Source organism: Pseudophryne corroboree, chromosome 5, assembly GCF_028390025.1.
Source record: "Pseudophryne corroboree isolate aPseCor3 chromosome 5, aPseCor3.hap2, whole genome shotgun sequence".
In the NCBI taxonomy this organism is placed as follows: Eukaryota; Metazoa; Chordata; class Amphibia; order Anura; family Myobatrachidae; genus Pseudophryne; species Pseudophryne corroboree.
In genome coordinates this window covers 261,128,242-261,154,867 of record NC_086448.1, presented here as the reverse complement: position 1 = coordinate 261,154,867, position 26,626 = coordinate 261,128,242, and the positions used below count along the sequence as shown (strand labels likewise).

General features: G+C 43.3%; 1 pseudogene; it reads right to left on the bottom strand.

The window, feature by feature from the left end:
• Positions 1 to 24,665: 24,665 nt before the first annotated feature.
• On the bottom strand, positions 24,666 to 24,784 carry LOC134930699 (5S ribosomal RNA; annotated as a pseudogene).
• Between the last annotated feature and the right edge of the window lie 1,842 nt (positions 24,785 to 26,626).

The window sequence follows — 26,626 nt, the reverse complement described above, 5'->3', positions numbered from 1 at the left end:
TTTAATGATCCTCCTCATCCATATAATGCAGTCACAGCCCCCGTTGTTAATGCATGTAATATCTCACCGCTGGCATTTTTGTATCTCACGTCCCTTGAACTCAAAACAGCGCACTTGTAGCCGTACAGTGCGGGGAGACGCTGCCAGACCCTATGGCACAAGGGCTAAGGCAGCAATGTAGAAGACGGTGGATCCCGGACTGGGGCAGCACAGCCGCAAGCAGCACGGGCGGTCTGTAGGTGATTCGTCCCCGGCTGGGACAGAACGGCTGGAAACAAAAGAGGTGATCTGCAGGAAGATAAGTCCCAAACTGGGATGGAGCAGCTATCCGCGGCACGAATGATCTCCACAGTGGCTGTGCCAGTATTAGAAGCTGGTAAAATAGTGGGTGAAGTGGCTATCACCTTTACGCGTTTCTCCGACGTAGGTGGCTGTTGGTTTCCTCAGAAGGTAATTGGGTTTCCACTCTCCCTGGGTGATGACTTTCTGATTTCAGCCCTCTGCAAATTTGCAGCACAGAGATCAGGTCTGAATTAGGCCCCTTGTATGCAATTACATTCATAGTCACATACAGAATATAGGCATGCTGCATATCATTTTAATTAAGCAGAAGCTGCTTGTGCGTCATATTACATTACTGTGTGTCTAAGACGCATTTTCGCTGAAAAAACACAAAAAAAGACATTTGGCACTACCGAGTCACACAGCACTCACGCGTTATGTGTAAGGCGAATTGTAGGGCACAGAGGACACATCTGTAATTCCAAGAAAATACAGTATATACTTTTTGCCTATTTTGGTTACATTTTATTATAATTGTGTAACCTTGCCTTATTCCTTTATAAGCTAGTACAGAAGGTTTCCGTTAACTTTATGTGCCTCCACCCGAGAAACCTATTTGTAAATACTTGTGATGAATGGCTTACTTAGGAAAATGCCCTCTCCAAGATCATTATAAGCAAACAATATTATCAATTTAATACATACAGTTGGAAATGCTAACATTTCACAACAGTACAGATGTGTCCTCATACATCTGTACTCATGTGTCCTCATGCACCTCCCGGCACATGAGGTCCTGTGTAGCTCAGGGATCTTTTTCTGTCACCTTAGATGTAATGTGATGCGACTAGGACGCACCAGGAGACTGTGCTGACTAATTTGTTATGTGACACTTGTATATCTGTGTGGAAGTTGCACAAGCGTATACAAGTGTCACATATCATATTAATCAGCACAGTCTCCCGATGCATATTAGCTGCATCTCGCTGTGACTAAAGAAAATTTTTGCCAAAATATGCCAAATGCTAGCAGAGTTGCACAGGACCTGGCGGCTCATTCATGGCAGGCATCTCCCGGGGTAGTCTTCAGTATGCCGGCTGTCGGGATCCTGGCGCACAGTATACCGGAGCCGGAATCCCGACAGCCGGCATACCGACACTTATTCTCCCTCGTGGGGGTCCACGACCCCCCTGGAGGGAGAGTAAAATAGCGTGGCGCGCTTAGTGCGCCACCGTGCTAGCAGCGTGGCGAGCGCAGCGAGCCCACAAGGTGCTCATTTGTGCTCGCCACACTGTCGGTAAGCCGGCGGTCGGGGCGCCGGTATGCTGGTCGCTGGGAGCCCGACCGCCGGCATACCATACTACACCCATCTCCCGCTGCGTGGCATATTGTGGCTAAATATATCAGGACACATCTGTAAATTGATACGTGTAGACAAAAAAATAATATATTTTACAGGAAGTTTTCTTTTCTGCTGTTGGAGTCTGGTTTGGGTGAATACTGTCACATTGAACAGGTAAGTACAAACTTTAACACACTACAGTGCAACAAACTAGGTTAGGAAATAACTAACAAGTATACTTCTATATATTAGTCTGAATAATCTTAGCTGCTTCCTATGGTAGGCGCTTCCCCTATAACTTCACTTTTTCACCATAATAGCTTTTGCATTCACTTTAGATGCAGAGATAATAGAAAAGGCAATTCATACAGTATGTAATTATAACTTTACTGCAGTTTCTATAGTCCATTACACTACAGTATATCTCACATGTGTCCAGACAGTTGTGACAACATGAGTCTGTGTTGCACACTTTGGTTAGTTATTGTACTGTATATAAGCCAGGGTTTGCGGATAACACATTCTATTGAAGCTGTTTATTAGCCACCTGTGTCCTTTACAGTGGTTTAAAGTGATTTAAGGATGCTATCTGCAGGATGAATACGATGTGAATGCTGACATGTTTTTATTATGCTAAATCTCTTTGTTTGCAGCCAGCTGCTACAGATAATATTATAGGCACTTTGTAGTATATTTTTTCATAAATTGCCTGTATATTCACCCTGGGGTCTCTGGCTCTATGTCTGGTCTCTCACTGAGGTACTGTAAGTAGTTATCTTGGATTGCAGTGTGTTAGTTTATTGAAAATCCCCTTCTTATGAGGGTTCATTAGGCTAAAAGCCTTTTCAGTCTCACTTTTTCATTTGTAATATGGTTGCTTATACTGTATAGCCTCACAATTTCTATCCTGGAGAATATATGGACTCTCCTGTGAGGTACAGTAATTCCCCTATTGCTCGTGGACTTATTGTAGGCAGATTGGTAACTGTGGGGTCTATTTATTAAGCATTGGAGAGAGATAAAGTGGAGAGAGATAAAGTACCAGTCAATCAGCTCATAACGGCCATGTCACAGGCTGGGTTGGAAAAATGACAGTTAGGAGATGATTGACTGATACTTTATCTCCGTCCACTTTATCTTCATCCAAGGCTTAGTAAATAGACCCATGTGTCATATATTCCACTTAATTATGTATTCAGTAAAAAGGAAGCCTGTACCTGGATGGCAGATTGTGGCTGTTTGTGGCTAATTGTAGTGTCTGCCATGCTGCCAGGGAATGTTTGTCAGTTGCTGCATCTTCTCTCAAAGCTCTCTGCAGAATCTCCCAGGTGCAACCCTCTGATGTCCAATATGAGCTGGCACATTCTTTTGGGCAGCCAAAGAGGCCCACGCCACCCACCTCACGGGGAATTTACTTGCAGCACCCAATGCGGACGCACTGTGCTAACACTTCCTCCAATACAGACAGATCTCTTTGCATGACCACTGCCTCAGGAAAGCTCTCGGCAGCAGTTGCTGCATGTCAGACGCTTCCTGCTCTAACTGACTCCCGCTGTCACTTTTATAAGATCATCCACACGCATAGTCTGCAACACTAGCCCTAACCAGTTATAGACAGCTAGAACCTACTGCACTGTTCCTCAGTCAAGCCTGTCAATTAAACCACCTCACGGTTTCCAATAATATATCATAGCCCCAAATACATAAAGCCCACAATGGAAATAATAACATAAGATCCAATGACTACAAATTACATCAAAACCTGCACTATAAAATACTATATCAATTCATAAACAGTAAATAATTGCATTCATAATTTAACTGTGATGCCATAAATAGCAGGTTGTACAGGTATTAGAAGAAGCAGAAAGACTGAAAGCAGCAGTCTTGTGAAAAAAATAAAAAGTAAAATAAAAACCCAAGGTATCATTTCTGTGGGGGTACTGCATTAAACTAGTAATATTTATATTGCTATCTAACAATTGGGAAAGGTGAAAATGCACTCAGCAACTCAGCACAGGATTTAAACAGCACACAGGAGCAAAGGTGTTTAGGGTAATAATCTTCAATTTATTTCCTATTTAGGTTCAATTATATTTAAACCTTAAACACACGAACATGTATTAAAACATTCATTCATAATACAAGAATATACTTAATAATACATTATATTCAAAAATATCACATGAAAGACAGGATTTGCAGCTAGTCCTCGCAGTATTCTCAATGTCAATGTCTCAATGTCACTTACAAAGGCAGCGGAAATGAAGAAACTGATAAGTTCTTGCAAAGGACAACACTAATAATACTGTAATCACTTGGTGATACTGTTATGTGTAAGTGAACATTTCAAAGTCAATAAATAGTTTAATAGAGCTCTGATAACACTCTAAGCAAGATATAATATTACTGTTCACATGGGTTCACCTAGGGAAATGTTCTTTAACTAGCCTGCTTGTAACGGTTACCACTGTTCTCTTTTATCATTGAGAAATTTCCTTGCATCTATATGAAGTCATTTTGTACTGATAGCGCTGATAATGGCAACATTTAATTAATGTCATTTATTCCTAATGCATGTTGTTGTGAATAAAAGTACAGCTTCATCGGAGGAATACTTCTGATCAGATACTGTAAATGGGCATCGGTTCAATAGATCTACAGTAAAAAGGCCTACAATCATAAGTTCAACACTATATGGTCGACAGTGAAAAGGTCGACATGGACAAAAGGTCAATATGGTCATCAGGTTGACCTATGAAATGTCAACACGGGAAAAGGTTGACATGTACACAATGTCAACACACAAAAGTGTCGACATGGGAAATGATCGACACAGAAAAAGGTGGACACAACATTTGTAACATTTTTGGTGTCATTTCCACCATCACAGCACATGGACCATCAATTTTGCACCACGTCCCCTCGCATGGCTTGCTTCACTCATCACTTTTACCAATAGCGGTCCACATGGGAGGTAAAGAATGAAGTAATTTTTTTTTTAAATCATGTCAACCATATGTGTGTTGACCATTGGTATGTTGACCATTTGAACCTGTTGACTTTTTGTACCTGCCAACCATAAGCACTGTCTACCTTTCATAGTTCGACCTAATAACCATGTTGACCTTTTGACCATGTCGATCGAATGTAAGTCGACCATTTGTTGTTGACCTATTAACTGTCTAACCAGACACTGTAGATCTATAGACCGCATACTCTGTATATGTAGTGTAATTGCATACAGCTGAAAACTTAACAGTAATGTCTGCTGAAGAGAAAATAGTCCTTCTAATAGTATATTCATGCCTATGAGCCTAAACATTCTCACATTTTTCAATATTAAACTCAGAAACAAAAGATTTATGCTGTATATAAACAATTGTGATCACATGATGGCTTTCACAGTAATTATGGAGAGTCTAACTTTTAACTACTGTATTTTCAATGAATAGATGAAAGCCCATTATATATATATATATATATATATATATATATATATACAAGAGATTCCGGCAGCACTCCCAAACACAAGCTATAACTGTCCGGTGCCCTCCTAAACCCGTATGGCAGCGGGTCATGTATAGCGTCCTGTCGGCGGCACTCCGGTATCACAAAGACACAACAGCAGGTTTGCAGAAATAACAAAGTTTCGAAGCTTTAATCACTCCGTCTTCAGGTTATACAAGTATTGAACAACACATACCTTTTATCCCCTCCCAATGTGCAGAGAGCCCCGGCGTGGACCCCGCGTTCCGACGCCCGCTAATGACGTCATACCGCCATCCCACCTGCCAAAGGCATCACTTTAATAAATGTGACTATAATAACATATACAAACATCTACAAACAAATACATTACATACAAAAAATTAAAAACAAATGTAGCACAGACACAGATGCAGTGATTATGTGTAGATAATCAAATTTCAAAAATAACATGTATATCTGAAATATCAAACATTATTCACCCAAACACTGTAAATTCCTACCACAGAAACTCATCTGATTTGCTTAAAAAAAACAGTGTAGTCCCAGAGTCTCATTGAGACCCCTAGGTGCGAATGTTTGAAGCTCATAAATCCACTTAGATTCTCTTTGCAGTAACTGCAATGACCTATTCCCCCCTCAATGGCACAAGCGATCAACCGGTGGCACGTCATTTTGCATTGGCAAGACATAGTGTAGCTTGTTTAAAATATATTATTATCGATCATGTACCGGCCAATATTAGAGGGGGGAATAGGTCATTGCAGTTACTGCAAAGAGAATCTAAGTGGATTTATGAGCTTCAAACATTGGCACCTAGGGGTCTCAATGAGACTCTGGGACTACACTGTTTTTTATAAGCAAATCAGATGAGTTTCTGTGGTAGGAATTTACAGTGTTTGGGTGAATAATGTTTGATATTTCAGATATACATGTTATTTTTGAAATTTGATTATCTACACATAATCACTGCATCTGTGTCTGTGCTACATTTGTTTTTAATTTTATGTATGTAATGTATTTGTTTGTAGATGTTTGTATATGTTATTATAGTCACATTTATTAAAGTGATGCCTTTGGCAGGTGGGACGGCGGGATGACGTCATTAGCGGGCGTCGGAACGCCGGGTCCACGCCGGGGCTCTCTGCACATTGGGAGGGGATAAAAGGTATGTGTTGTTCAATACTTGTATAACCTGAAGACGGAGTGATTAAAGCTTCGAAACGTTGTTATTTCTGCAAACCTGCTGTTGTGTCTTTGTGATACCGGAGTGCCGCCGACAGGACGCTATATATATATATATATATACAGTCCAGATCAGTTGGCACTCAACATAAAAGGACGATGGCTCCAGGTGCACTTCCAATAGTGATACACAGCATTCCAAATAAAGGCACTCAGGAGACTTTGTAAATGAATCAATGCAGCTTGTATTGGCAAATTACGTCAATTGCTATCTTCCTTGTTTTTCGACTATTACATATGTTTGCTATTTTCTGTCTTCTCACGGTATAGCACTAATTAATATGTTTTTTTGTAAATATGTGTTGTCATGCTCTGATTATGGGGCTGGTATTGTTTTTATTATAATTGGGGTTCGGGTAATAGAGTTCTCCCTGTGCTGTGCGGACAGCGGGTCACCCCTGTGAGGCGGAAGTGACGTTGTGACCGGGTGGAACGCGGAAGCGGTGCTGTGTGGAACGCAATGCCGTATCCATAGTGACTGCTTCAGCCCGCCGGAAACAGCGTTGAACGCCGCGACGAGGGTTGAGAGCGCGCTGTTCTGATCTCTGCTCAGGTGAGTATGATTACCTGTGTGGTATATAGGTGGGGTTCGTGGCTTATGCTTTATGTTGGTGTGATCCTGAGGAAGGGGCTGTGACCACGAAAACGTTTGACATAATTTGCCAATACAAGCTGCATTGATTCATTTACAAAGTCTCCTGAGTGCCTTTATTTGGAATGCTATATATATATATATATATATACACACACACACACACACACACACACACACACACACACACACACACACACACACACAGTATATACAAAGGTAGTAAACAGTTCCCTGGGTGAGATCAGCTAGTCATTTCCTAGGACAGGGACCAGGCGGCTCTTCACGGATTTGGTATGTATCAAACTTTTTATAACTCCATTGAGAAGAAGAAACAGTGCATTACAGGTAAAAAGGTATTGGTGGTTATTCCGAGTTAATCGCTAGCTGCATTCGTTCGCTGTGCAGCGATGAGGCAAAAAAAGTCACTTCTGCACATGCGTATGCGGCGTAATGCGCATGTGCAGCGTACTATTACAACGATTGATGTAGTTTCTCACAGGGTCTAGCGATGCTTTACAGTCACACTGGCTGCCGCAGAGTGATTGACATGAAGTGGGTGTTTCTGGGTGTCAACTGACCATTTTAAGGGAGTGTTTGTAAAACGCAGTGGCTGGGCGAACGCAGGGCGTGTTTGTGACGTCAAATCAGGAACTGAATGGTCTGAAGTGATCGCAAGCGCAGAGTAGGTTTTGAGCTACTCTGAAACTGCACAAAAAAACTTTGTAGCCGCTCTGCGATCCTTTCATTCGCACTTCTGCTAAGCTAAAATACACTCCCAGTGGGAGGCGTCATAGCGTTTACACGGCTGCTAAAAACTGCTAGCGAGCGATCAACTCGGAATGACCACCATTGTGAAAAGTAACTGACGTTTCAACTCCTCATAGGCATTTTTTTCAAGGTGAAGAATGCTGTATCAGTGCAACAAAACAAAAAACAAAATTGCCTCACATGAACTTACCTAAATAGTTTGCTGAGTGTGTTCATTCATCCCCGCTTCCGGACTCTGGCAGAGAAGGGATGTAGATATTAAATGTTAGTATACAGTATAATGGATATATAGTTTATGATGATAATAATAATATTAAAGTGAAGACACACACTGTAAATACTATTAGAAAACATATTAACAACACATACAGCCAGACTACCCATTAAGAACAAACCACGGGCACTGTCAGAGCAAAAATCTGACAATAAATGCAGAATATTAGAATATTATAGAGTCAGAAATATCGTTGGCTACTGTTTAATTTTCTGAAAGATATTTGGCATAGTAAAGTTTATGGCACTGTAAGATTTAGGTGTCAAAATGTTCTACAAAAAAAAAACATTCCATGGCATCTGTTCGTTCAGTCCATTAGGTGTTAGTGTATTTAACATAAAAATCCATCTGGTTTCTTTCTGTGACAATAATTTTGCTGTTTCCGCCCCTTGGTAATATGGGAACATGGTCCAAAATGTTACATTTCAATTGTACTAGATTATGCTTTGCTAATTTGAAGTGGCGTGAAAGTGAAACCGGCTGATCATTTTTCTTTCCTGCAAGGGCCCCTTGTAATGCTGATCAGTAATGAGACATAGGCTCCCTGAAAGTCCTTGTGGGTTGTCCCATGTATAAAAGTCTGCATGGGCAGATAATTACATAGATGATAACATAGGTGCATGTTTCATAGAGGTTGATACGGAAAGACACGTTTGTGGTAGGGTGTACAAATGTTGGACCAACCTCCATATACAGTGGCAACATGTTTCACACGACAAACATTTAAAACACCCTTTCTTATGTATACTGGTGTGTTTAGGAGTTACGTCCATTTTGACCAATAGATCACAGAGATTTTTACCTCTTTTGTAGCTGGACATAATTGTTTTGCCCTTGAAGCACAGAAGGCTAATATCAGATGTAACAATAGGCCAAAGGGCTTTTGTCGCTCTTGGAAGTACTCCACTTGCTGTAGAGAACTCTGTGACCAATGGGATTTTTTTTACTTATTTGTCTATTCTTCTGTGAAGTCAAAAGTTGTGCCTAGGTATTTCCATCACTTCCTTTTTAGATTGATCGAGCTCCTTCTTGTCATAGGCTCTCGCTTGAAATTTTTGTACAATGTTCTCCAATGCTGGTTCAAGTTTAGACCTGTCATTCATGATCCAAGCCACTATTAGGAGTAACCCCCTCTTCAATGATGGTGAATGAAAACTACGGTGTAACAACAAGGTTTTCCGATCCGTGGATTTGAACACATTAGTAGTGATCTTATTGTTCTCAATCCCAATAGTCACGTCGAGGTAATTGATGTTAGTAGTACTGTAAGTAGCCATTAGTGAATCACTAGCATTAATGAATTGAACTAGATGTGCCAATTCAAGTTGTGTTCCCCTCCAAAAAAGTAGCAAGTCATCTGTGTAACGTCGATACAACAAGATTTTTGAACTTATACCCAAAGATGAAATATACGTTATGGTAAGAACTTACCATTGATAACGGAATTTCTCCTAAGTCCACAGGATTCACAGGATAACAAATGGGATATGATGAAGTGACAGTAGATTTGCATCAATCGGTCAAAGCTTTCCGGCCTCCCAGCATGCAACGGGACCGTCCATATATCCCCGCCTTCTGGCTCAGGCAAATCAGTTGTATTGCAAGAAAAAAATGCATTTGTTTCCCCCAGCACCCTGAATGATAAACGTAACCAAATATATATTCCACATAATAATAGAATTCAGAGATCTTCGTTACACATATTTGCGCAAATGTGTGAATAAGCCCCAAAGCCGCATCAAGGCATCTCTGTATATTTGGGGTCCCTAGCGCTATATCTAGGTGCAGGGTGTGGCACCCCAAAACACCAGAATAAGCCAGAAAGCCCAGCGTAGCATACCAGTGAAAAAACTATAGTGTTAATAAATTAGTATTTAGGAAGCCGAAGCTATAGAGAAAGTGATACAAAAATGAAATGCAATTAAAATAGAGAAATAGTGTTAAAAAATGAATAAGTGAAAAGTGTTAGTAGAATGTAATGGTATGCCACACTAAGGCCATCCAGCTCAGCCAGTCCAGAGGCACCACACCTCACACCTCCATTACCCCAATCTGGGTCTAAGATTAACCAGCAAGGAGCCACATGATAATGGCTCCTTACTACAATATGTCTAAGCTAAGAGCTACCTACCTTGGAGCAACCCCATAATGCTCCATGTGGCATGTCAGGGCCTGCACCTCCTCCTAATGCAGGAACCTCTCTGCCTCTCACAACAAACATTTATATTGGTAGATGCTCAATTAGCTTGGTGATATCATTCAGGTGCTCGAAATACCCCACCCTTTCGAGCACCTGAATGATATCACTAAGCTAATTGAGCATCTACCAATATATATATAAATCAGTTGTATTCCAAAACTCAAGGCAGGAGCATCATAGATAGCCCTAATCAGGTTATAAGAACACACATGCACACCCTTCCGTACAAGAAGGAAGAGGTTAGTGAGTAAAAATATCCTCAAATCAGGTGCATCAGGAAGGGATCCCTGTGCATCCTGTGGACTTAGAAGAAATACCATTATCAATGGTAAGTTCTTACCATAACCTATATTTCTCCGGCAGGGTCCACAGGTTATCCATAGGATAACAAATGGAATTTCCCAAAGCAATTTAGTGGCCTGAATGAATAGGAGAATCCTTCGCCCAAATTCAGCATCATGAGAGGCAAAGGTATCCATGGCATAATGTCTAATGAATGTGTTAATGGAAGACCATGTGGCTGCCTTACATATCTGTTCTGCTGAAGCACCATGTTATGCTGCCCATGATGGACCTACCTTACGAGTAGAGTGATCAGAGACATTAGCCAGAACAGGGAGATAAGCTTGAGAATATGCTTCTGAAATCGTCATCCAAAGCCATCTTGCCAGTGTCTGCTTATCAGCAGGCCATTCTCTCTTGTGAAATCTGTAGAGAATGAAGAGAAAATCTGTCTTTCTGATGGCACAGGTATGATCCACGTAGATGCTTAATGCATGGACCACGTCCAGCGATGCAGCTCCCGAAGAAAGGCCCAGTACCTGGAAAGGCGGGACTACAGTTTCTTCATTAAGGTGGAATTTACAACCACCTTTGGAAGATAGCCAGATCTAGTTCTTAGAACTGCTTTATCTTGATAAAAAAAATCAGAAATGGGGAACAACATGATAAAGCCCCTAAATCTGATACTCTTCTAGCTGACGTCATAGCCAGTAGAAAGAAAACTTTAGCTGTCAACCATTTAAGATACACTTTATTAAGTGGTTCAAATGGAGCAACTTGAAGGGCTTTCAGTACTAGACTTAAGACCCAAGGTACTGTAGGAGGAACAAAAGGAGGTTGAATGTGCAGCATTCCCTGGAAAAAAGTACGCACATCCTGTAATTTGACAATTTTCTTTTGGAACAATACAGTCAATGCCGACACTTGCACTCTCATGGAAGCCATCTTCAAACCTTTATCCATTCCTGCCTGAAGGAATGCTAAGACACTGGAAACTCTGAAAGACTTAGGGTCCATTTTCTGTTCACTGCACCAATGCATATAGGTTTTCCATATTCGGTGATAAATGCAAGCTGAGTAAGGGTTCCTTGCTCTGAGCATAGTTTGAATTACCTGTTGTGAGAATCCTCTTGACTTCAGGATAGAGGTTTCAAGAGCCACGCCATTAAAGACAGTCGATCCAGATGTCTGTGATAACAAGGACCCTGCATCAGTAGATCTGGACGTTGAGGGAGCAGAAGTGGAACATCCAGCGACATTCTCTGCAGATCTGTGTACCAATGCCTTCTGGTCCAAGCTGGAGCTATGTGTTATGAACCACAGGTAGTGGTTCATTCCTATTTTATGTTTATTAAGTTGTCTTGCATGCCAGGATTTCCTGTTGCTCTGTTTTAGAATACTCTTGTCTGCTGCCGCTGGTGAGTCTGTGTAATTGCAGCTTGTTCCCATGTGTTCAGCCTCACCTGGCTGCTAATTGCATCTTGTCAGTTTGGAATCATGCAACAGGGCAGCTGCATGGGATTATTAATTAGGCCTCTCTGTTATATGCTGGCTGACTGCAATTCACAGAGGCTGGTGATATTCCTTGGTTTGCAGTCTGCTTGAAGTTTGAGCTGGTTCCTGTCAGTCCCTGTGTTGATTCCTGTGTCAGTCCCTGTGTCGATTCCTGTGTCAGTCCCTGTGTCGATTCCTGTGTTTGATCCCGTGTCCTGCTGTGAGGCGTTCCTGCCCTGAGTTCCAGTGGCTTTGCCTGTCCCTGGTCAAGTCTTCTGGTTTCCTGGTGTCCACCGGTCTGTCGTTTGGGATTCTGCCTGTCCTCCTGTTCTGAGAGTCGGTGTCGGCAGCATTAGAAGTTCCTGTCCGTTTGCCAGTATTCATACCGGTTCCGTGAGTAGCGGCTCTCCCGCGTCCGTTGGCCTAGGCCGCTGTATTCCATTATTGTTTCTGTCCCTGGTGTTTTGCAGAGGGTTCTGCTTATGCTGTCACCGCCGGTACACAAGGGTATTGTGTCGGCGTGTGATCAGCATTTCCTTTGTTGTTCTTTTCCTTTGGCGGTTTCTCCGCACATACTTTAGGTTTTTAGTTAGCTTTTAGCCCCTGGCCTGTTTGCTTAGTTAGAGGTCCTCTTGTTATCATTCTGCCTCGGATTTCCCTTTGTCTCTCATTAAGACCGGGGGGCACCGGAGTTGGGCAGACATAATCCGCCCTTCAAGAAACCATAGTCCCGCAAGGGATTTCCGATAGCACGGGTGAGACAACAGAGTTAGGGCGCCAGGGGCTATTCCCTTTCCATTCCCCTTTCCCAGCGTTACGTCCTGGTGCTCTGGAATCACTTCATGAACATCTCCCTTGTTCTGAGCACCAGGAACCTAACATTATCACCAGCCATACCACAAAAAAGAAATAAAACTTTTTTTCTTTTTTGGCCCAGTCCAGTGTCTAGTCTAGAATCCAGTCCTGTCTAGATTTCAGTGTGTTAGAATCCAGTCCGGTGTTAGAATCCAGTCCGGTGTTAGAATCCAGTCCGGTGTTAGAATCCAGTCTTGTCTAGAATTCAGTGTGCAGAATCCAGTCCGGTGTTAGAATCCAGTCCGGTGTTAGAATCCAGTCTTGTCTAGAATTCAGTGTGCAGAATCCAATCCGGTGTTTAGAATCCAGTCCGGTGTTTAGAATCCAGTCCCGGTGTTTAGAATCCAGTCCGGTGTTTAGAATCCAGTCCGGTGTTTAAAAAAAAAGTCTAGTTTCGCAAAATTTAGTCTTGCCTTGTCTTGCCTTGTCTTGCCTTGCCTTGTCTTGTCTTGTCCTGTCTAGTTTTAAATCCTCCTATGTCTACTATGCAAGCCCTGCAGGCATCTCTCGCAGCCCTGAACTCTGTATTCAGTGCTTTGAGACCAGAGCGACTAGAAGTTTTGCAGCAATCCCTAAAGCAACTGCAAAACCTTCTGACTAAAATCTTGCTCATTTTGCCAGAAGTCGTTGAGAGTACATCTATCTCTAAAGAGACTCTTGTTCACAGTATGGTGACAAGAGAATCCTCTGGTTTAATTGAAGAGAAAAGGTTTAAAAGTTTTCTGCGGCCCAGGCTCTCAGAAGAGGAGCGTCTGCGTCGCAGAAACTTAAACTTATGCCTTTATTGTGGGGGTTTAGGCCATTATCTGCAGACCTGTGAGTTGCGCAAGCCAAAGTGTGGTGACGAGTCTTGCCCTCTGGCCAAGTTGAGTCATGATACAAGACCTACTCCTGTCTCTACTGTGGCAGAGGTACTTGTCACACAACCCACACAAAAAAACTCTCTGTCCTATAATTGGGGTCCTTGGGCAAGGGAGCCCCATTATAGATTCAGGAATCAAAAGAGAATGTTTCTCTCCTCTCTTGAGGTTCCTGTGGAAGCGGAGTTGCAAGTCCCTGGAGTGGTGCCCGATGCCCAGGTTCCTGGAGTGGTGCCCGATGCCCAGGTTCCTGGAGTGGTGCCCGATGCCCAGGTTCCTGGAGTGGTGCCCGATGCCCAGGTTCCTGGAGTGGTGCCCGATGCCCAGGGTCCTGGAGTGGTGCCCGTAGCCCAGGGTCCTGGAGTGGTGCCCGTAGCCCAGGGTCCTGGAGTGGTGCCCGTAGCCCAGGGTCCTGGAGTGGTGCCCGTAGCCTAGGGTCCTGGAGTGGTGCCCGTAGCCCAGGGTCCTGGAGTAGTGCCGTAGCCCAGGGTCCTGGAGCGGTACCCGATGCCCAGAGTGCTGGAGCGGTACCCGATGCCCAGAGTGCTGGAGCGGTACCCGATGCCCAGAGTGCTGGAGCGGTACCCGATGCCCTAGCTTATAGAGGGACATCAAATATTATAGTTCAGGTGTCCATACCGGAAGGGGTCTCAGAAGCTGTTACCCCAGGTAGGGACTTGAAAAGCGCAACCCTAGAAAGGGTCTCTAAAACCATAGTTCTTGAGGGGAACTCGAGAAGCAAAACCCCAGAAGGGATCTTTGAAGTAATATCCCCAAGTGGGGTCTCGAGAGACGCAGCCCCAAAGAAGAGTCTAGAAGTCGCTTCCCCAGGAAAGAACTTAAGAAGCATAGCATTAGTGGAGGATCTGAACGTTATTGCTTCAGCAAAAGTCCCGGAAGTCATAGTCCCGGGAGAGCTTTCGATAATTATCGACTCAGAGACGGAGGCCGATGGCCCGATCCCAGTCAGGGAGGCCAACGGCCCGGTCCCAGTAAAAGAATCCGAGGTGCTGGCCCCAGCGGGGTTCTCGGAGGCCACTGCCCCAGCGGGGTTCTCGGAGGCCACTGCCCCAGCGGGGTTCTCGGAGGCCACTGCCCCAGCGGGGTTCTCGGAGGCCACTGCCCCAGCGGGGTTCCCGGAAGTCACTGCCCCGGGTGGGGTTCAGGAAGTCACTGCCCCGGGTGGGGTTCAGAAAGTCACTGCCCCGGGTGGGGTTCAGAAAGTCACTGCCCCGGGTGGGGTTCAGAAAGTCACTGCCCCGGGTGGGGTTCAGAAAGTCACTGCCCCGGGTGGGGTTCAGAGAGTCTCAGCCTCGAGTAAGGTCAATAGTGACCAGGTCCTAGCAAAGCACTCCAGTCAGTCAGATGAGAAGGAAACAGATCCTGACTCTGATATCTCAACATCCATAACCTTTGATGGGGACTTCGCCCAATTTCTGGCGCTTTTCAAACACTATTACACTATTATGTTGTCTAGACCATTTCTGGGCATCACTTCAGAAAACCTTGGGCTCTATCTGATTTATTCTTTTAGAGGAGAGCCTTCTGAGTGGGCGACCAGCCTAATGAAAGCTGAAGATCCCATTCTTCAGGATCCCCTAGCATTCTGTGATGCAATTGTTAAAAGATACGGTTCCAAAGAAATTGGTTCAGGTTCCTCTAAGTCACCCGTCTTGTCTGCTGAGAGTCCACCAAATACTGTAAACTCGGCACAAGAGTCCCAGCCCGTTGTTTTGACTGCAGGATGTGCTTTTTTGACTTCTTCTTCTAATAATAGTACTTTACCAGAAAGTTCAGCTCCCAAGGGTAAGAGACCTGTCTCTGATTTGAACGCAGCCTTGCTGGGTGGTACCATCAGTTCAGACAATGTTTGGGGAATTACCTTGGTCAGACCTAAAGAGCTTTGTAAAAAGAAGAAGAAGAAAAAGAAATAATTTTGACTCTTGCCTTGATAAAAAAAAAAAAGAGAGATTTTTTTTTTTTCCTTGTCTTGTGTCCAGTGGCCACCATCAAGGGGAGGGCACTGTTACAAGTTGTTGCTACAGCTTGTTTTTTGTTTTCTTGTCTGTTAGACCAGTGTGTCAGGTTTTTTTTTTTTGTATCCCTTGTTCTGGATAGTCTGAATTTTGGGGTCTTTTGACCCCTCCTCAAGGGGGGGGGGGGTAATGTTATGAGCCACGGCTGTGGCTCATTCCTGTTTTGCAGTTTTGTTCTGTATTTCATGTTATACTTATGTTTATGTTCCCCGTGGGTGTCATGGGGTGCTCGGAGCTCACCCTTAAGGAGGGGATACTGTTATGAACCACAGGTAGTGGTTCATTCCTATTTTATGTTTATTAAGTTGTCTTGCATGCCAGGATTTCCTGTTGCTCTGTTTTAGAATACTCTTGTCTGCTGCCGCTGGTGAGTCTGTGTAATTGCAGCTTGTTCCCATGTGTTCAGCCTCACCTGGCTGCTAATTGCATCTTGTCAGTTTGGAATCATGCAACAGGGCAGCTGCATGGGATTATTAATTAGGCCTCTCTGTTATATGCTGGCTGACTGCAATTCACAGAGGCTGGTGATATTCCTTGGTTTGCAGTCTGCTTGAAGTTTGAGCTGGTTCCTGTCAGTCCCTGTGTTGATTCCTGTGTCAGTCCCTGTGTCGATTCCTGTGTCAGTCCCTGTGTCGATTCCTGTGTCTGATCCCGTGTCCTGCTGTGAGGCATTCCTGCCCTGAGTTCCAGTGGCTTTGCCTGTCCCTGGTCAAGTCTTCTGGTTTCCTGGTGTCCACCGGTCTGTCGTTTGGGATTCTGCCTGTCCTCCAGTTCTGAGAGTCGGTGTCGGCAGCATTAGAAGTTCCTGTCCGTTTGCCAGTATTCATACCGGTTCCGTGAGTAGCGGCTCTCCCGCGTCCGTTGGCCTAGGCCGCTGTATTCCATTATTGTTTCTGTCCCTGGTGTTTTGCAGAGGGTTCTGCTTATGCTGTCACCGCCGGTACACAAGGGTATTGTGTCGGCGTGTGATCAGCATTTCCTTTGTTGTTCTTTTCCTTTGGCGGTTTCTCCGCACATACTTTAGGTTTTTAGTTAGCTTGTAGCCCCTGGCCTGTTTTCTTAGTTAGAGGTCCTCTTGTTATCATTCTGCCTCGGATTTCCCTTTGTCTCTCATTAAGACCGGGGGGCACCGGAGTTGGGCAGACATAATCCGCCCTTCAAACGTGGCTGCCAAGGGCTCAAGAAACCATAGTCCCGCAAGGGATTTCCGATAGCACGGGTGAGACAACAGAGTTAGGGCGCCAGGGGCTATTCCCTTTCCATTCCCCTTTCCCAGCGTTACGTCCTGGTGCTCTGGACTCACTTCATGAACATCTCCCTTGTTCTGAGCACCAGGAACCTAACACTATGAGTATCACTGCACCTTTCCCTTGCTTTATCTTTCTCACCAACCTGGGTAATAGAGTGATTGGAGGAAACACATAAGCCAGATGAAAGTCCCATCTCACCGTCAGAGCATCCACAAAGATCGCACTGGGATCCTTTGTTCTTGACCCATATTCGAGCACTTTGTTGTTCATACGGGATGCCATGAGATCTATCTCTGACAACCCCAACTTGTCTGCTAGAGTCTAGAAGACCTCCGGGTGTAGAGCCCATTCCCTTGCCTGAATGGCATGTTGACTGAGAAAGTCTGCTTCCCAGTTTAGGATTCCAGAACGAACACTGCTGACAAGGCTGGATGATGAAGTTCTGCCCACTTTAGTATGTGATTTACCTCCTTCATCGCTTTTTGGCTGCGAGTTCCTCCCTGATCGTTGAGGTACGCTACTGCCATTGCATTGTCCGAGTGGATCTGGACCGGTTTTCCCCAAAGAATGTCCTTGCCTGAATCAGTGCCATGTATATGGCCCAAAGTTCCAATTTATTTATTGGCAGGCAACCTTCTTCCTTGGTCCATTGCCCCTGGAAACACAACCTTCCTGACACTGCTCCCCAGCCCTGGAGACTCTCATCTGTTGTCAGAACTTCACAATCTGATATCCAAAAGGGTATCCCCTTGTCCAGATGGGATGTCTGTAGCCACCAGGCTAATGACCTTCTTACTTCTATCGTAAGAACCATAGTCTGTGTTTTTATCGTCTGATGCAACCCATTCAATTTGGCAAGAATCAGACACTGCAGAGGCCTCGAGTGGAATTGTGCATACTCCACCATGTCGAATATTGACACCATCAAACCTATCACACGCATTGAATGGATACCTTTTGACTGTGTAGCAAGACCTGAATCCTTGACCGAACCTTGTATATCTTGTTCAGAGGTAACATTACTCTCTGAAGACCTGAATCCAGTACAGCCCCCAAGTCAGTCATCCGCTGTGATGGAACCAGAGATGATTTTTCCCAATTTATGAGCCACCCGTGCTTCTGCAGACATGTTATTGTCTGTTGCAGATGACACAGGAGCAATTCCTGCGATTGTGCTAGAATTAAAAGATCGTCGAGGTATGGAAAAATTCTTATCCCCTGCTGGCAGAGATAAACTGCCATTACCACCATAATCTTGGTAAATACTCTGGGGGCTGTGGCTAACACAAAAGGTAGGGCCTGGAACTGAAAATGCTGTTGGAGGATAGCGAACCTGAGATAGCACTGATGGGACAGTGCTATAGGAACATGTAGGGATACCATATAATCCCCTAGCTCCATGGCCAACATGATGGAACATAAAGTCTCTATATGAAACCAAGGTACCAAATGTATTTGTTCTGCACTTTGAGCTTGAGAATGGGTTGAAATGACCCATTTGGCTCCTGAACTAAAAACAGATTGGAGTAAAAAACCATGTCCTCATTGTGCAGGAGGAACTGGAATGACTACTCCTGACTGAAGCAATTTCTGAACTGTGTTTTGCAAATCCCTGGCCTTCATCTCTACCCTAGGCAGGTTGGTACAAAAAAACCTTCGAGGATGGTATTTCTTGAAGGCAAAAGCAGAACCTAGAGATACCGCTTCCTGCACCCAGGCATCTGTTGCAGACTGCTGCCAGATCTGTGCAAACTGAAGAAGTTGGTCCCCCACCCTGGGGTCCCCCAGGTGGAGGCTTGCACCATCAGGCTGATGGCTTATTATCTGTTTTACCAACCGGTCCCCTAGTAGCCCAATGCTTTTTAGTCCTACCAGACTTCTTGTATTGGGACTGCTTGCTATCACTTTTACCTTTAGCTTTTCATTGAGACCGAAAGGGCTGAAAAGCCAGAACTTTAGGTTTGAAATTGTATGTGGAAGGTAACTTGACCTTCTTGGAGTCTGCTTCTAACTCCAAAATATTTGTCAATTCTTTACCAAAAAGAATATCTCCAGAAAAGGGCAAAGGTTCCAAAACCTTCTTAGATTCTGAATAAGCTTTCCACATACATAGCCAAACTGCTCTGCAAGCATTTATTGTTGAAGCTGATGCCCTGGAGGCAATAGTACCCATATCCAATGCTACTTCTTCCAAGAACATTGCAGCCTGTTTTATATGTGCTATATGGGATGTTTACTCTCTAGATGCTATTGAAAAACCCCCCTCCAATGCATTAGCCAAGGCAGCCACTGCATTGGCCATCCAAGCTGAAGCCATGGCTGGCCTTATGACTGCCCCAGACAGGGAAAAAATGGTTTTTAGAAAACCATCCACTCTCCTATCCATGACATCATTTAATGATGTTGAAGGCAAAGGTTATGTAGATTTTCGCACTAATCGAATCACATGCGTATCTACTTTAGGATCCACCTCCCTTTTTAAACAATCCCCAACTGGAAGAGTGTAATTAGAATTCCATTTCTTAGGAATTCTAAACTTCTTATTAGGCATAGCCCAAGCCTCTTCCATGATTTTTGTCAGCTGCTCTGTCCCTGGAAACTCAGTCTTAACGGGTTTGGGACGTTTAAATACATGTGCCTTGGTTTTTAACACAGGCTCTGCTGAATCTTCTAAGGATAGAATGGCTTTCATTTCCTTAATTAACTCAGCTATGTCCACTGAGCTGAGGCCATCCTCCTCCTGTTCGTATGTCGAAGTAGAATTAATTGAGCTTCATCTTCCGATGAATCCTCATCTGAACCATGTGTAGCCTGTGAGGATAAAGATTTACTTACTACTGGCTTGTCAGCCTGTTTTTTTTGAGAGGCTGCTGCTGGAAGTGAAACACCACAGGTGGGAAACTGCATGTAAGGGTTAATCATTTAACCTATCCCCGGTACAGGAGTTGGAGGAATTATCCGTTCAGCTATACTGGATAAAGTCTGTGCAAACATAGCCCAAGGTGGATCAACCTGCACCTGAATCTGCCTTGTATTTTTAAGAGCGAAAGCTAAAACAATTTGCACATAAACCATCCTGAACCAGATCCTGAGAGGATAACAAAGCTTTGCAAGACAAACATGATATGAGTGTTGGTGTTGCTGTGAGTGTAACTTCCTCACCTTTGGAGCTCTTAGACATGATAAATAATCAACACTTCCACAGTGTACTACACAATTTGTGACTGTAATCACTTTAAGCTTTGTAAAGTGACATACAATCTGACCCTACACATGCACCAGCATTGAGGATTGGAATAGAACAAAACTGACCAAATATAGGGGTTCATTCCTCATTGATCACTAGCTGCCGTTGTTCGCAGCGCAGCGATCAGGCTAAAATACTGCATTTCTGTGCATGCTTATGCCCCGCAATGCGCAAAGCCCATTGTGGTTGTGCACAGGTTCTACTGAAGCTTTAAGTCGCACGGCACAGTGCAAGAAGATTGACAGAAAGGAGGCGTTTCTGGGTGTCAAGTAACCGTTTTCAGGGAGGGTTTGCAAAAACGCAGGCATGTCTGAAAAAACGCAGGCGTGGCTGGGCTGGTATATGACATCAAATCCGGACATGAATAGGCTGAAGTGATCACAAGCGCTGAGTAGGTTCAGAGCTACTCAGACACTGCACAAACTGTTTTTGCAGAGCTCGTCTGCACATGCGTTCGCATTTCTGCTAAGCTAAAATACACTCCCCAGTGAACGGTGGCATAGCATTTGCATGGCTGCTAAAACTAGCCAGCGAGCGATCAACTTGGAATGACCCCCATAGTATTGTCAGCAATCACACTAGCAGTCAGTCACATGTTATACATTAGTATAATAATCAATATGAGCACATCATAAACTACAACTACATTTGAAGTATGAAGGAGAACATATTACTGAATCACGTTTAAACAGATCTATCGTATTCAGATGCATTGCCAAAGAAACAACAGTAAATGTATACAGACTCATATGCAATAGGCACTTATCTAACTATTCATACTCAAAATGGTAGATACAGACTTAGTGCTGTATTACCCGTACTCAGTATAGTGGAATACTGGGAAACTCACCTCGATTCCAGGACCAATCAATACATTAGCGAATGCTGAGTGGATCCAGATGCTATTAGTGTACACTGCCGCTCCATAAACTTATAGTGAACACAGACGCTCAGTGAACACAGATGCACCAGTCACACAGCCACCTATGGTGTGACTGGGTCCCCTTCATGTACAGCATCTGAGACGGAAGCGGGAAACAGTTCATGGTGGGAGACTTGGAGGAAACTGGTCATGAACCGGGGGAGGGGTGACCAAGAGAGCGTCTGACTGCTGACATCAACCCTAGGGATAGCAGCCTCATACTATTCCTGAGCCTATGATCCCTAAGGCCTAGTGCTGGTGCACCCGAGGTGGCAGCCACGTCAGTGACTGTTTGGTAGTCTCCTCCTAAAACAGTGCGGCTGTGTCCGTATTCCCCTTCTAAGAAGAACCGAAGTCTTACCTTCTCCCCATGCTCCAGCCACAGCCTGGTAACGTCTGCTGGACCTGCTAGTATATACGTCACAGACACCTGCCGAAACAGCACTGTACTCATGGGTACGCATTGTTGCGACCCGGTGGAGAGTTGTTGGAGTGACTCTTTCTAAGGTAAGTATAAGACGCTGTTTAGAAAAATTGCTTAGAAGAAATAGTAAGACTATAAAAATAAAATAAGAAAGCGTAGGGCTGCTTATAACCGGCAGCCCTCTTACCATGGTCCGGCTCCTGCCACACCAAACAAAAAATGTATTTGCCCATTGCGTGCTGGGAGGCTGGAAAGCTTTGACCGATTGGTGCAAATCCACTGTCGCTTCATTATATCCCATTTGTTATCCTGTGGGTAACCTGTGGACCCTGTCGGAGAAAAGAAAAATGACCTTTCCTCTGCGAACATATAAATGTTGGCATACATTGGTGCCACTGCGGAACCCATGGCACACCCAGTGAGCTTATAAAAATATAGCAAGTAAAAAGGAAATCAACTTCTATTAGCAGCACTCTTTCCCTTCCACGAGACAATTACTTCTTCTTTAATAGAAATAACATGTAATTTTATTTGTAATCTTGTAAAAATAAAGAAGTTAATTTTTACAAGATTACAAATAAAATTACATGTTATATCTCTTAAAGAAGAATGAATTGTCTCGTGGAAGGGAAAGAGTGCTGCTAATAGAAGTTGATTTCCTTTTTTCTTGCTATATTTTTATATGTACATTTAAATCAACAAGCATCACCACTTAAATGCATTTGTGTTGAAATATTTTACAAACAAAAGGAAGGTGAGTATATACTGCGCCCACAGACAGCAGCAGTGAGGGTGTCCAGGGAGGTGTCACTCTCTCTCCCAAAACAATTTTAAAACAAGAGCAAGAGTCCACCTTCAAGGCACCTTCACAAAGACTTTTTAAGTTGAAACGCGTTGGTGGTTAAGGAGGCACGCCCCGATACCCAGGAGATCAGTACTCAGGAGTGTGGGAATCCGGATTCACCGCACCCCAGGTCTGTTTTCTTTACAACTACCTCCTAGTATTTGGATGTGTTCCTCCATTGTATGCATGGTGAATTATTTTTTTATAGAAAAAAACTTTTTGGATGTTTTAAATTGTTTTCCACAATAAATGGACACATTACCATAAAACCTTCCTTTTTTTGTGGGTTTTATGTACCTGGTGGCCACGGGGAGAGTGTGATAGAGAAAAGGCAGAAAAACCACTCTCCAAAGAAACCTTGATGTGTCTTCATGAATCCTGTAGAACATGAGTTTGGGGTACGCATCACCCTCATTTTTTGTTGAATTTCTAAAAGATACCTTTATAAGAGCATTACGTTTTCACTTATGTAAGCGGGGTATGTTCCCAATTACGAATAAGATTTAAACCATCTTTGGAACTTCTGTGTATCTTTTATATCATATTGAACGTACTACACTATTGGGGTTTTTGTACACCTTTTTTGTCTTTCCTTGCTTTTGAGGGGAATCTGCAAGGGAGGACGATCAAACTGCATGGAGGAAAAAGATACCTTTATGGACACTACACGCACAATGTACATGTGAGCACGGTGCGTACCTATAAAGAATTCTTTATTTATACGTGCAAGTTAGACTTCTGTCAAGTACTGCTATTTAAAGATCCCTAAACATCACCTACCCAGAATCATCTGGATTGTGGATGGCTCTCTTTTATGGACTCTAGAAGTTGAGACTGTTTTTTTTGTTTGAAAAATTGTTATTTATCCCATCTGAGGACTTACGGATAGAGCAGCAGAAGGTGGACTCTTGCTCTTGTGTTGAAATATTTGTCTGATCAACACACATTGTTATGCCATCAATATTCCCTATATAATATCATTTATCTAGAATTTGATGCGGGAGTCTCTCTAACTCGACACCCAGTGAGCTGTAAATAACACTGCCCATTATGTAGAAAGTAGTTATGTGTAATGATGAATCCTAATAATTGAATCATTAGAGGTATGTCCAACTGTTCAAACTAATTAATATGTAAAAAGACTTCCATTGCTTCTAATCCGGCCTTGTGGGGAATCACTGTATATAAGCTTTTTACATCCATAGTACACATAACTGTGTTATCAGGTAGAACTGTGAGTCCATCCAATAGGTTGAGTAAATGTGTGGTGTCCTTTAAAAATGTGTCTTTTGTCATGACAAGGGGTTGTAATAAACTGTCAAGGTATTGTTACACTGGTTGCATTAAGGAGCCACGAGCTGATATGATCGACCTTCCAGGAGGAAAAATAGGGTGTTTATGTACCTTCAGTACTGTGTACAGCATCGGTGTAATAGGCACCGTTTGTGTCAAGGATCCTTACAATTTTGTATCAATTAATCCCTTTTTCACAGCTACCATAAGGATACTGTCAAGTTGTTTCTTGTATGGTTCTGTAGCATTACTGCACAATTTTTTACATGTTAATTCATCAGAAAGTTGCTTATCAATTTCTTCAATATTTTGCGTTTTGTTTTGGTCCACTATAGCGCCTCCTATGTCCGCCAGGTGGATAATTATATCCGGATATGATTGTAGATCCCTAATGGCTTGTTGTTCCTGCCTTGTGACATTCTTTAATACTTTGGGTTGTAAACTAAACCAAAAGAATAAAAAGAAAGAAGACTCTTGTTTGGGTGCAGTCTTAGGAAAGTCAATAGTTGACTAGAATATGGAAAAATTAAAACATAGTATATTTATTAATCAAAAATATAAAAGTTAAACAGTTGGTATATCCAGATTACATGTAGAAAACAGATACATAGTTAAAAAGTTGCAAATAATACCAGAGATAATCTCATATAGACAAAATCAAAAAGTGTGATGTCAAAATATTAATCAATGAAAGCCCTCATAGGGTTAATGCATAAATCGGCAGTGTAAATCAATGGACCCATAAAGGGTTAATACTCAATGGACTCACGAGTATGCTCACAAAAAATATTCTCCATAAATATTTACCATAAGAAGTTTGTAAATATAAAGGTGATGAAAAAGATTTTTTAGGTGAAGAAAATAATCATACAGGGTTATCTGGAAGAATAGAGAAAAGGCAAATAGAAAAAAAGTGGCAAATCTGCTGTCAGTGTTAGGCACAGAGTCTGCCAATCACTTAAACCTCTACTAAACTTAGTCTTCCCAGGAGGTCCCCCATCCAAGTACTGACCAAGTCCAACACTGCTTTGCTTCCAAGATCGGATGGAGTCGGGCGTTTACAGTGCGGTATGTTAGTAGTGGTATCAATACCCATTATACTCTGGGATCACTGATGAGAGTCCACATAATAGAGAGTATGCGTAAAAATTCAGAATTAGAAAAGATGAGGGAATATACAGGAGGATCTGGTGCCAGCGTTAGGCGGAGGTATAAAGGGTAGTGACAAGTCCCTACCGTATACCAATGGATCGCTGGTGAGAGTCCAGAAATTCAAAGATATATAGTAAATAGGAGCACAATGGATAAATACTGCAAGCAAGCCACAATCTGCGCAAAATTAAGTTCAAATTGGATTCTGATCATAAAGACAGCATCTAAAATACAGCATGTCAAATTAGTATATGGTGCACAGGTAAGGCTGATATGAACCTCTAAGATTGAGATATGATGAATATTAATGCTATAGATCCGAGGAGCGGTGCTGGCGGCCGGAGACGGAGAACAGCAGCAGTCGGGAAGCAGGAGTGGGGATGGTATTTATTTATTTAATTTTGTAAGCAGCAAAGCTACAGGGGGCACAGTACTCGGGGCACAACTACTGAGGGCACAGCTACACAGGGGGCACAGTACTGGGGGCACAACTACTGAGGGCACAGCTACGCAGGGGCCACAGTACTGGGGGCACAACTACTGAGGGCACAGCTACACAGGGGGCACAGTACTGGGGGCACAACTACTGAGGGCACAGCTACGCAGGGGCCACAGTACTGGGGGCACAACTACTGAGGGCACAGCTACACAGGGGTCACAGTACTGGGGGCACAACTACTGAGAGCGCAGCTACAGGGGGCACAGTATTGGGGGCACAGCTACAGGGGGCCCAGTACTGGGGGCACAACTACTGAGGGCACAGTACTTGTGGTACAACTACTGAATGCACAGCTACAGAGGGCATAAATGACCACGCCCCTTCCCGATGAAGCCATGCCCTATTTTTTGGTGCATGCCTGCGGCGCGCACTAGCCCTATTTTGCCTGTCAGGGGAGGCGCCAGGCACCAAAGGAAACTTTTGCCCTGGGCGCCACAAGGTCTAGAACTGGCCTTGCTTGGTAGATCCATTTCCATACCATACAACCACCTATAAACTCTGTAGTCTTTGTAGTCCATAGTAACTGTATGTAATTTAGCCTTTTTAAAATGAATAAGGTCTTGTTTATATTTAGTGACTTGCGTTTCCAATTTCTCCCAGGTAGTAACATATTTGGAATCCTCCAATAATGTTTTATGTTGGATGGAGTATGCATCAATCTTTGTCCAGGGGGTATTTCTTATCCGAAATTCCCTCAGAATATTTTTTGCATGGTAGCAATCGGACAAAGATGTTCCATGAAGGAAGTAGTCTGTCTCCTTTTTACGAAGTCTCAATAAATTGTGATAAATCTCATTGATGGTGATATGGTCATGTCCAGTTATGAGATCTTCATTAAATAATATTGCTGCAGCTTGAGCCTCAGTGTATACAAAAGTGTCTTCCAGGGCTGCTGACATATCCAAGCATGTTGTTGATTGTTTGGGAATGGCTCCAGAGTTGGTAATAGACATCTTGCTAACATCAATTGCAAATTGGCGTTTTGTAAAACAAATTAAACAATTATATTCAATACCTAATAGCTTCAAATGTCCAGTACGGAAAATGTACCAGATCTACCCAATAACACAGTTATGTATACTATGGACGTAAAAAGCTTATATACGGTGATGATTCCCCACAAGGCTGGATTAGAAGCAATGGAAGTCTTTTTACGTATTGATCAGTTTGAACTATTGGACATACATCTATTTATTCAATTATTAAAATTTATCCTTACACATAACTACTTTCTACATAATGGGCAGTATTATTTACAGCTCACTGGGTGTGC